Below are 9931 nucleotides of genomic sequence, written 5' to 3' on the forward strand. Positions count from 1 at the left end.
GTCGGAGTAGTTGTAGAACAGGTACCTGCCAATGTTGAGCCTAGGCCGGTCGATAAACGCCTCGTCGTTGCTCTTGAGGATAAAATTTCTTTGTAGACAAGTTGAATTTCAATTTCAAATTTTGCAGAATAGTAGTGGATATCACAATGAATATTTAAAAGAGTTGTTAATAGTTTTTTATCGTTATTTTCATATAATTTTGAACTCCAATGATTAATTTATTATTAATGATCCTAACCTATCGAAATAATGATAAAATAATTATGATATATTTTTTTAACATGTTTTATGATGTGTACAACCAACTTGTAAAATTTCAATATAAAACTCCGCCTATGCATGGAGAAATAAAAAAGACGAATCGTATTAGGGGGTAATTTGAACCGAAAGGCATAGTTTGATGGGTAAAACAAACTAAAAAGTAGTTTAGGGGGTTATGTAGACTATGTCTATAGCTGTGGGGACCTATATAAAGAGGGTTGTATCCATCATTGTCAAATCTTTATACAAAAATGTCCACCTGAAGTATACTTATACACGCATCCACACCGGTACCCATATACACGTTACCCTCGATAGCATCTCTAAGTAACCTGGCCATGCATAGTTCTTCAGATTTTCAAAAATCACCACAGATGCCACCGAATCCTTGAGCATAAGTAGTGGCCTTAATTTCTTAAATAAACCTTGAACACTATGCTAGAAATCAGACGCTCTTTCCGTAGACCGGTACGGTGTATTTCGGGAACGGTCACTACTACCAAAGAAAACATTAATCGTGACCTTTCAAAAGACCCTAGGAGACGGGCACGATTTTGAACCGCCTCAATTGATGCCCGCAATTAACCGAGACGATCATTTTTCATTAACCGAGGTGGTTAAAAAAAATGCCTCGCAAAATCGATTAACAGAGGCGGACACCATAAAATGACCAAGGCGGTCCATCTCGCTAGCCCAAAAGCCCCAATTGCCAACGCACAAGTATATACAAGACTAGGGTTTCGCACACAATTCCTCCACCCTCTCCCTCAGCCTATTAGCCCGCCAGCGCGCCACCCCTCCTTCCTCTCTCCCTCCAACTCTCGTTCTCCTTGTTCTCCAGCGGGCGCGCCTGCCACCTCCCTCCTCTGCTCCTTCCCTTGCCAAGCTCCCCCTCAAGCAGCAGGCCATATCTGGGTGGCGGCCAGCGGCCCCTGCGGCAGCTGACATAGGAGCTCCCCTCCTCTGCAGTGCAGGCAAGTGCGCCCAGCAGGTCGGGGCTGTGAGTGCTGTCGGGGCTAGACCCGGCTCAGCCGGGCCCCGGCGGGCGCTGGCGGAGGGAGTTGGCGGGAGCGAGCCGTGGACGGCAGATGCAGTAGTGGGCACCGACCAACAGCGGCAACAGGCGCGACCGTGGCACGGGCGGTGGGTGCCCTAGCGAGCAAGGGCGGATGGCGGATGCGAGCCTCGGCACGCGCGGCGGAGGAGGAGCACAGAGGTGGCGAAGGAGGAGCACGGCGGCGGCGGAGGAGCATGGCAGATGGGCTTGTGATGGGCTCGGCGAGCGTTTTCCTTTTTTATTTTTTATTTGATTAACTAAGACGGGCAGCAAAACCGCCTCGGTTAATAGGTTATTTACCGTGACCTTGCGTCCCGCCACGGTTAGTCACTTTTGCCAGCCTCGGTTAGGTATTTTGTAGTAGTGGGTAGAAATCACATGGATTGTCATGAAGGAACTATTCCTGGAATGACTGCCTTCAAAAATAGGCTTGGTTTTAAGGATCATTCCTAAAAATAAACAAGCTCTAGAAATATATATGCTGTTTACTGAGGGAAGCAAGAGCCGAAATTTCGTGTGGATCCCGATTTCCGCCCATCTCTCTCTCCCTCCTTCTGTCTTCATCTCTCTTGCATCTCGCTAATGCATGCCCTCCCCCCTATGTCTCTCTACTAGCAGCACTGATGTTGGCGCCGTTGGGTAGAAATGGGTTCACCCGTGCCCATACCCACTAATCTCCTGTACTCAAATTACCCATCCCCAAATAATGAGGGTAATACCCGGTAAGAGGCAATGGATAACTAATGGCATCTCGATACACGTGGCTGGCACCGTGTAAATGGATATATCTCTATTTATTAACGTTTGTATTTATTTACGGAATGGGTCGAACACTTAACGCTAGAAATGGCTTATTTTCTGCACGCATTAGACAGAGCCAATAGGAAAAGGACACAGCGTCTAATGTATGGCCGCTTGTACAGCCACCCTCAATTATGAGCAAACAGTACCATTGACATATTTGGTAAAATATTCAGATTAGTACAATAAGAAAAAGATGGCACCAATCATGGCTGACTGTACTGATGCATTGATTCTTCCCATAAAATTTATATATATGAATTTAGCATATAAACAAGTTTTTTCATACTTTAGCTACATAAGTTTGTTGTATAAATAGTTGCTTCTTTTGTGATATACATCTAAGTACACTTCTTTATGCTTCTGAAATGTAGAACATTTTAGAGCTCAAATTTTGTACTCAAATGTAAGACATCTTAGGTTGAGAATGGACCCAACCATCTTAATTGGGCATCATTTTCGGATCTTTTCATATCAGAAAGACGTGCATGCAGCCATGTAGGGAGAGATACATGTGAGAAAGGTGCATAGGAAATGACATGCTACTTTAATTAGCACATATTTAGTTACCCAAATAGAGTCCAAATGCTTAATAATTAGGGGTACGATAAGAGTCTTTTCTATACAGTCATAATCTGTCCTAAAAACTCAGGAACGCCTTATATTTGGGGAAGAGGGAGTAGGATATTTTTGTTAGAATTTGCTCTGAAAACAAAACTACTCCTTCCACAAACTGAGTAATATAAGAAAACTGAAATATTCTAATAATATATATTTAATGCACGACATTAATTATGCAGCAACGAACGCGTGGTACAACGTGTTCAATTTTCAAAACATTCACGAACGAAAAGTGTCTATTTTCCTTGCCATATATAAAGACCTTTGGGTATTTTCAAAACATTCACGAACGAACAGTGTCTATTTTCAAAACATCACGAACAAACCAACAAAGCAATTTTGAAAAGAGAAGAAGCAGTGACTTCTAAAATTCCGCTTTTAATTAGGACCCAATTCACTTTTTGGCAACTTGCCAACTCTGTGTCCGTCTTGGCATGACTCTGGAAGTCACCCCAAGGAGTACTGGCCTAGCGTGTGCTGACTTCAAAAACTGCTTTATTTTCACACTTTTTGACAAATTTGATACACCTACAATAATGCCTATATATCTAGGCTTGGTCCTTGGGTCCTTGGATACGCACATGCATAATAAGTAGACATGGAGTCTGATTCTTTCGTTGACATGCATCACATGGATAATGGGACATGGCTTCATTTAGTAGATAAAGATCAATTTAGCTTCAGTATCTTGTTAGGGTGCCTTGGCATGTGGTTGTAAAACTCTCTTTTTCTCTTAATAAAATACGTGCTCAGACTGTAAATTGAACCGGTCGCTGATCTCGTTCTGGAAGAGCAGTGCATGCATGCATGTGACGAGCTTGGTGTGTGCATGCAGTGGGTGTGTACATGCTTATGAGGCAAGCAGAGAATGAAAAAGAATGATATTCAAAATAAAAAAGATCATAGTTTCACAATCGAGCATCCAAATCAAAATCTAATTACAAAGTTGTATTAGTTTTGATAAAAGCTTTAAAATAAGATTTCACACCACTATGTTTTAATGATATATTTTTTAAGAGAAAATGCTTCTTAGTGTATTCTAATTTGCTTATTACGATATTTGCAAAAATTGCTATGGATTTATATAATGTTGCTTGGCATGCCTGAGTTCACGTAAGTGCATATTGGTGGCCATGCTGTGAAGATAGATTGTTTGGTATCATTAGTGAATAAGGGTAAACAGCTTTGTTAAATAGGCGAATGTTTATTGCATATGATCAATAATAAGCACCTTTTTTAGCAGACCTGTTGAGCATTTTAACTAACTTATTTTGGTACTTTTCCATTACAAAAATAATTTTTGTGTCTTTAAAAAATGTTGTCAAAACATATAGAAATGGGCTCTTGCTTTTAAGATCTTTTCGAAACAGATATAATTGTGCAATCAGAATTTGAATTTGAATAATGGTTTAAGAATTATTATAGTTTTTTAAATTTTAAAATTTCTTGCATGTGCTATTGGGCTCGGGGATTTAGATTGTCGTGCAATTACTGAAACGAATGGCCAGCCATACTAAAGTCATTAACTTTTTAAATATATTTCTTTTAACAAGAGGATAAACCCCCACATCCGATCCATGTATTAATATCATATGGCTCGACTCTGGAGAATGGTGGTAAAAGAAATAACTTTAGATAAGATCTAAAACGTTGTAACATTGATGGATGTCGTCATTTGTGTGATTAACGTGAGAGTTTCGTCGGAGTATGTATATATAGAAATAGATATATAGATAGATAGTTAGATAGATAAAAAAACAAATGGCAAACAAATTAAGTGATCCAAAGGCAAGAAATTAAAGTAACTTTGTAAAAAAAAGTACTGTTGACAACCAAAATTGGCAGCAGACTAGACCAACCGGTCTGACCGATCTGACCAACCGGTCTGACCGATCTGACCAAGCGGTCAGACTGGTCTAGGCGCTGTAGCTGGTATGACACGACCGACCAGTCTGACCGGTGGGTCGGACCGGTCTGACAGGTCCAAGCAGAGTCCGAGTACAACTAGAGATTTTTATAGATTTAGATATGTAAATAGGATTTCTTGCGGGATAAGTCCATCCCATCCTATAAATATAAAGGGTCACGATCGATGGAGACAACCAATCGATCAAAAACACATCAATATATTACTTTTCTTTATGTTTATTGCCTTCACTTTTATCTGCAAACCCTTGCTCTTCCAACTCTTTACTGCTGTTCTTCTTTCGTCTCCACGACGTCTGAAGGCGTTCTAGGTGGCCTGCCGATCCTAGAACGACTCTATGTGTGCCTGCCCTGACGGGGTCCCTCCCGGACGAGCGTTTGTCGGACTTCACCATTCTTCACTGGCGAACCGATCTGACCGGTTATTCAGACCGGTCTGACCGCCCAGAGCATCGGCACTGCATCTGTGCCGTCGCTCGCTGCGCGATCTAGCGTGTTCTTGTGTTGTCCCGAAATTTGCACCAACAAGTACTTGGCAGTAACTACACTTTTTTGTGTAATCTATATATCTTATATAAGTGCAACCCACTAAGAGTCATTAATAGCTATTTCTCTCACTTGTGGTGAAGCCACATCATCATTTTATTTCAACCATTGGATCTGAATGAAAGCTCATATCTTAGCCTTCCGCAACCCACTAAGATTTCTTACTTTTTACTTGGTTTTATATTGCCATATGAACAATTTTTATGACAGAATTAGCAACAAAATGTTTAAAAAATAATGTAAGGGCTGACATCCCTCATGCATTTTTGTCACACCCATTCCTAACATCCTATTATACTACAGTAATACAGATCACGATTGTGGAGAATCCATAACCAATTCAAAATATCTACATTGGTTCAATGAAACATAGGTACTAATAAAACTATTAAACAAAATATATTCTTTCCGATTATCAACATTTCACACAATTACGTAGCTCACACTTAATTTTTTAAAAAAATTCAGAAACTTCAGTTATCCAAGAGAGTCAATACAAAGTCCAATCTCTTGCTTCACAAAATGATGCAGATATTTCCATTTCCTCCTGGAATAAAATTTACGCATCCTTATGATAACTATTATGGTTCCTCTTTTTATCGGTTTATGCAACTAGAACTTCTTATATGTACATCGACTTCCATATTTAAGCATTTCTTATATACAAATATACCATATATCTGCAATGCTAAAATTGGCTGCAACTTCATAACTCTATCTTTTCAACACACTCAACTTCAACATTTTTGCCCTGAAATCCCGCAGCAACGCGCGGGGTATTCAACTAGTATTAATTGGGACCAGGACCGGCCTGGCGGCCTAGATAGAGAGCGAAATTATCTTTGAGCCCAAACGAGGAAGAGAAATGTTTCAGCAATTAGTATATATCATCTCCATTCTGCACTGCAGTAGGTAATAAAAAACCTGTACTGCCCCTTGCAAGGGTAAATTGAGCACCTTGAGCTTTATTTGTGTATACATATGTAAGAAGCTATTCAGCTGTAGCCTGTAGGGAGGAAAAAAAACGGGGGGCATCGCCTTGCATGTTATTCTGCAGTGGAAGGTTTTCCTCATGACAGTAGAATAGCATAACACTACAAAAAATCTGGTGATCCATGACGATTGAATTTCGTCACAGATCACAGAAAAACCGTCATAAAACAGTATCTATGACGATCTCAAATAACGTCATGTATTGAGCGTCACAGATCACACCTCGTGACGTTTCTTAAATTTTCGTCATAGATTGCTTGATCCATGATGTTTTAAAACCGTCTTGGAATGTCTCCGGGCCCCTGTAGCCCAACCCAAGCTCATTTTCTATGACGAAAATTAACGTCACGAATAATATAATTTTCGTTACAGATTCTATTGTCATGTCATACAGTGATAACATGGAGGATGATGTGGCTGCTGATGTGGTGATGACGTGGATGACAATGATGACGTGTAAATTGACGTGAACGATGACATGGCGGCTGACATGGCAATGACATGGAAAGTAGTGCTGATATGGCAGGCGACGTGGCGATTGACGTGGCAAGCAACGTGGCGAGCGACGTGGCAAGTGACATGGCAAGCGACGTGGCAAGTGACATCAGCAGCACAGCCCATGAGTGGATGGGCCCAATTCAGAGTGGGGCACTAAGTTGGGCCTAATTTCAGCCCAAAATTAATTATTAGTTATTCAGATTTAGCTTTATACACAACCCATTCAGGCCGAAATTAACATGAATAATATTTCCATCACATACATTTCCATATATGAAAACTAGTAGTAACATTCCAAGACCACATAGTTGACCAGAAACAACAAAAGGTAGATTTCATCAAGAATATGAACCAGCGGCAGCAAAGTTTGATTTGAAGTTCTACCAAAAGCTAACAGAACACCATTGCACCTGCACAGCAAAACTCAAAAAGATTAGAGTCACGGTACAAAGATGAGTAGATCAAAAGTGAGCTAGCTGTTAGGCAACATGAAACAAGCATCCTGGTAACATCTCAAATGCATGCCAAAGTACTAGCACAAGTGCAAAATGGAATTATTAACAGTATAGTTTTTCAATACTCGCCATAGAAAACGAGTTCTAGTAATTTATTCTAAACATGTAAATAGAAAGCACTAGAATAGCTACAACTAGAGACCCAACAGTTGACACATGACCAACAGAATAGCCTGGAGAAGATAATCATTCAATTAAAAACAAACAAGCAATTTAATGTAGACTCAAATTTGAACAGGTTACAGTAATAACTTTACATGAAGAAAGTTAATTTTACCAGATCATGTTACTTTGACAAATAAGTAAACAAGCATGATACATTGTATAAGATAACATAAGCATGGTATATTGGAAAAGGCAATGCATCACTTACGGGATGTTGCAGCCCCAGGATGTAGGATTCGGTTCCACCAGCAACAGCACCTGCGCACCAAAAGTAAAGAAAGATCAGAGTCAGAGATTAGTACATCAGCAATGAGTAGTCAGATGTATAACTTCCTCTTGCTAGAAGCAATGAGCACATATCAGATGCTTTAGTGAAAATATCATAAGTTCAGAGCTAACTCAAATTACATAGCAGACTAGCACATATCAGAACAAACATGGACTGCAGTTCACTCTAGAAGGGAACTAGTGAATATTTAAATGCATGACACAAATGGCAGGTAAAATATTCTAAGCAGCACTAGAAACGGAGACAATTTATGTAGGCACATGTAAATAGTTGTTGAGCATTGAGGGATTAAATCAAACAGGTTATGTACATGCATGTCCTACTGAGCTTATGGGCATAGCAGATTTCAACTGAATACTTGCTTGCAAGAAAAACTAACCAGCAAGAAAAACTAACGTATCAGGGAATACATAATTTGGGCGACAATAGTCAATGCAAGAATTCCACCGAGAAGCTAAGATAGCACATGCCAATGATTGCTTAATGTAGAGTGAAAGGGACACTTCTCATAACTGAAGTCCTGGTGCTAACATGCAAGAACTGAAAGAAACAAGAAATAGAGCAATCTACAGCTGCAGAAGGAACCTAAAATATTCCCCCGAGGAAGTTGCCTCAAATCGTGCTTCTGGACCTGCAACAGCGCATCTCGCCTTCGGACCATCCGCATCTCGATCTGCCCCTCCGGCGCGAATGAGATCCTGCAGCGCCGCCTCGCGGCCCCGGCCGGTGCGGATGGGACTGGCGGCGCTCAGCCCGGCCGGCGCAAATGAAACGCATAAAGAGCAGAAACTAGATTCAGTTTCTGTAAAGAAGTTGAAGAAAGAACTAACAGATCAGTAATGGCAATGGAAGTAGTGGTGGATTCGGACATAGAAGGTTAGACTTAGTTCAGATCAGGCCGGATGTGTTGAACTTTGGAGAAGGCGCCTTGTGCGGAGCCGCGAAGGTCAACCAGCGGAGGGAGTCAAGGATGGGCAGCTCCGACCTCCGGCGTTGATGTGGTGGTGGGATGGGCGGATTCCGGCCACCGGTGGAGGTGTGGCGGTGTGATACGCGGTTCCGACCTCCGGCGTTGGTGTGACGGTGGGATGAGTGGAGACGCTACGTTGAGGGGAGGGAGGAGGAGGCCCTGGTCTGCGGCCTGCGGGGATTTTTCCCCTTTGCCTGACTGACCAAGAGGATAAGGCAGGCATCGGCCGCGCGCACGAGGGGAATTTCGCACCTCTTGAGCGGGAGGCGTGGTGGGTTCCATTTGTCGGTGAGAGAATCAGCGCGGGAGAGCGGGAGGTGTAGCTGCCAATTTTTGGTCTGGCGCGGTGGGTCCGCTATGTCGGTGGCAGAGCCTGCCATGGCCAATTTTTTGTCCTGGCGCCGTGGGTCCATCATGCTAGAGATAGTATTAGTAGTCTTAGGAATTCAAATAGATTTTTTAGGGTAATAAATGATTTCAAATGAAAAAGTCATGAATACCAAAGTTGTAGAACTCATCAAGATCTATAAACTTTATTTAGGTCATTAATCCATGTGACAAAGTTTGAATAATCCAAATTTTGAATTTCAAAAATTGATAGCTAAAAGCAAGATTTTGGATCACTAAATGATTTGAGCCGAAAAAGTCGTGAATACCAAAGTTTCATAACCCATCAAGATCTACAATCTTTATTTAGATCATTTTTTCATTTGAGAAAGTGGTAGTATACATTGGTCATTAATCCTAGATTCACTCACATAGTTTAAGAAACTATGTTTGAGACTTGTCAAATTTGTAATACATGTTATTATCACTTTTGAAAATGACAAAATGACCCGTCATGAGGGTTATCGTCATAGAAAGTTGGTTTTCTTGTAGTGAGGGAGGACGCTGCAAGAGAGGAGGCAGGAGGGGATGTGAGTGTGGAGTGTGGCCTGTAGAGCTAGGGTTTCTGCTTAATTTATACCATGGAGGAGCGATCCCAGCCGTTGGATCGGGAATGGACGGTCAAAATCAATTGGGCCACTTGGGCTGAACTGGGCCTAGTTTAATTAATATTTTTCTTTTTCCTTTATCATTTTATTGCACCATTGTGAAGTAACAAGTAAGAATATTTATCTTGTATGTACCAATATATTTTTTATATATAATAGACTACATATAAGCTGTTTTGTAGAAGTTTTAAAAAATTTGAGCTCCTTTACTATTTTTAATAATTTAAATGATTTTCTGCATGTTTATAGAAAATAATTACAATTTGAAATACTTCTATTTCAAATACTATTTAG

At 40.9% G+C, this 9931-nt stretch overlaps 1 long non-coding RNA gene across 1 annotated transcript; it reads right to left on the reverse strand.

Moving 5' to 3' along the window:
• Positions 1–6849: 6849 nt before the first annotated feature.
• Positions 6850–8062, reverse strand: LOC120640508. Its single transcript, XR_005661846.1, has 2 exons — positions 7592–8062; positions 6850–7113 (listed from the first exon to the last, which is right to left on the reverse strand). It is a non-coding gene; the product is annotated as an uncharacterized LOC120640508 (long non-coding RNA).
• Positions 8063–9931: the final 1869 nt, after the last annotated feature.

The sequence above is a fragment of the Panicum virgatum genome, chromosome 7K (genome assembly GCF_016808335.1).
Source record: "Panicum virgatum strain AP13 chromosome 7K, P.virgatum_v5, whole genome shotgun sequence".
Taxonomy (NCBI): domain Eukaryota; kingdom Viridiplantae; phylum Streptophyta; class Magnoliopsida; order Poales; family Poaceae; genus Panicum; species Panicum virgatum.